The sequence below is a fragment of the Ostrea edulis genome, chromosome 2 (assembly GCF_947568905.1).
Source record: "Ostrea edulis chromosome 2, xbOstEdul1.1, whole genome shotgun sequence".
NCBI classification, from domain to species: domain Eukaryota; kingdom Metazoa; phylum Mollusca; class Bivalvia; order Ostreida; family Ostreidae; genus Ostrea; species Ostrea edulis.
Genome location: NC_079165.1, coordinates 108,323,216 through 108,325,715, shown reverse-complemented (window position 1 = coordinate 108,325,715; position 2,500 = coordinate 108,323,216).

Sequence of the window (2,500 nt, the reverse complement as noted above, 5' to 3'; positions counted from 1 at the left end):
AGTGTACTCATAAACATTAACTCATGGCAACAGTTTCTTTAGATATCTGGGGTCCATGTCTGCCAAACTCTCTATTTTGTATTGCATAATCATTGTTCGTAACATCGTCACCTTTCATGTGAGAGAACTGAAAATTGACGTTCCTATCATTGCTATTTCTGCTGCCATTTTTATTACAGACTTATGGCCAGGTACTGTAGATAGTAATATTGAGGAATAACTTCACCTTGAATACATTAATATTCGTTGAAACAAGTACAAGTAAATATTTACCTTAGATGAAGATCTTTTTTCCCTGAAACAAAAACATTACTCATGATATCAAATGTATGAAAATCTAACTAACATCTTGTGTGTTCTTATGTAACCTAGATAAAGTTTTTGCTCGAAACATTCCATAGATTGGTGGTGAGATTGTAACACAGACTAACCAAACAGTCATACACCAAAACATGAAATGTGCAAAAATGATTGAAATTACCTTCTGATTGTCGGACTCTTCGTAAGATAAATAGAATCCCAATAACTACAAGGACAGCAAACAGTGTTCCTCCAACAGCTCCTCCAGCAATCAGTGGTAGACTGTCTGTTGTGTCACCATTATCTACAGCAAGAATGATTTCAAAATTCTTATTCTTATTCTTAAAGCAAATAAATGGTTGTTAAGCCATATTGCTCTTTAATACCTTTTGATGTTTAGTATCTTTTTTTTCTTTCTGAGGTCCTGTGGCCATAGTTACTCAAGTACATTAGGTTAGGTTAGGTTTTCGTAAAAGTAGGTCAAACTCCAAGGTCAATGTCATAAGATGAAATTTGGTACCAAAGCAAAGTCTTGTCACAAGAAATGCACATATCATGAAATGTGAGAGCCCTATTTAATACACATCATTCCAAAGTTACACGCGAGGTTATAGTTTCAGACAGACAGACAACATGAAACCAATATGCCCCCTGACTAAAATATTGGGGGGGCATAAAAACAAGAAGCCCAATGGCCACATCCCTCACTTGCGTCACCTTGGCCCATATTTAAAGGTTTTCCCTATACATATTTGCATGTAAAACTTTGATCCTCTATTGTGGCCCCACCTTACTCCTAGGGGGCATGATTTTCACAAACTTGAATCTGCACTATGTCCAGAAGCTTTCATGTAAATGTAAACTTTGCTGGACCAGTCATGAGTGGTTCTTGAGAAGGGCAATTTTTAAAGATTTCCCATATATATTTGTATTTAAAACATTTTTGTTAGGCAATCCTTTGTCTTTTTAGGCTTTTATATAGGAGAAAGTCCACTTATAGTGAAAAGGTTACCTGTAGGTGTCCAATAAGTTGACAATTGCTGTCCATTATTTTTAAGAATGGACAGATACTATCCTCCTTGTGGCCCCATCCTACCCCCAGGGGCCATGATTTTAACAAACTTGAATCTGCAATATATCAGAAAGCTTTCATGTAAATATCAGTTTTTCTGACTCAGTGGTTCTTGAGAAGATGATTTTTAAAGATTTTCCCTATATATTTGTATGTAAAACTTTCATCTCCTATTGTGGCCCCATCCGACCCCCGGGGACCATGATTTTAACAAACCTGAATCTGCACTATATTAGAAAACTTTCATATAAATATCAGCTTTTCTGGCTCATTGGTTCTTGAGAAGAAGATTTTTAAAGATTCTTCCTATATATTTGTATGTAAAACTTTGATCACCCTTGTGGCCCCATCCTACCCCTGGGGGCCATGATTTAACAAATTTGAATCTGCAATATATCAGAAAGCTTTCATCAGCTTTTGTGACTCTGTGGTTCTTGAGAAGATGATTTTTAAAGATTTTTCCTATATATTTGTATGTAAACCTTGATCCCCTATTGTGGCCCCATCTGACCCCCGAGGGCCAAAATTTGAACAAACTTGAATCTGCACTATATCGGGAAGCTTTCATATAAATCTCAGCTTTTCTGGTTCAGTGGTTTTTGAGAAGATTTTTCCTATATATATGCATGTAAAACTTTGATCCCCTATTGTGGCCCTATCCGACCCTCGGGGGCCAGGATTTTAACAATTTAGAATCTGCACTATATCATGAAGATTTCATATAAATCTCTGCTTTTCTGGCTCAGTGGTTCTTGAGAAGAAGATTTTTAAAGATTTTTCCTATATATTTGTATGTAAAACTTTGATCCCCTATTGTGACCCCATCCAAACCCCGGCGGCCATGATTTTAACAATTTAGAATGTTCACTATATCAGGAAGCTTTCACATAAATCTCAGCTTTTCTGGCTCAGTGGTTCTTGAGAAGATTTCTAAAAAAAAAATCTGATATATTTGTATGTAAAATTTTGATCGCCTATTGTGGCCCCATCCAACCCCCGGGGGCTATGATTTTAACAATTTAGAATCTGCACTACCTAATAAAGCTTATCTATAAATTTCATCTTTTCTGACCCAGTGGTTCGTGAAAAGATTTTTTAATGACCCTACTCTATTTTTACCTTTTGCTT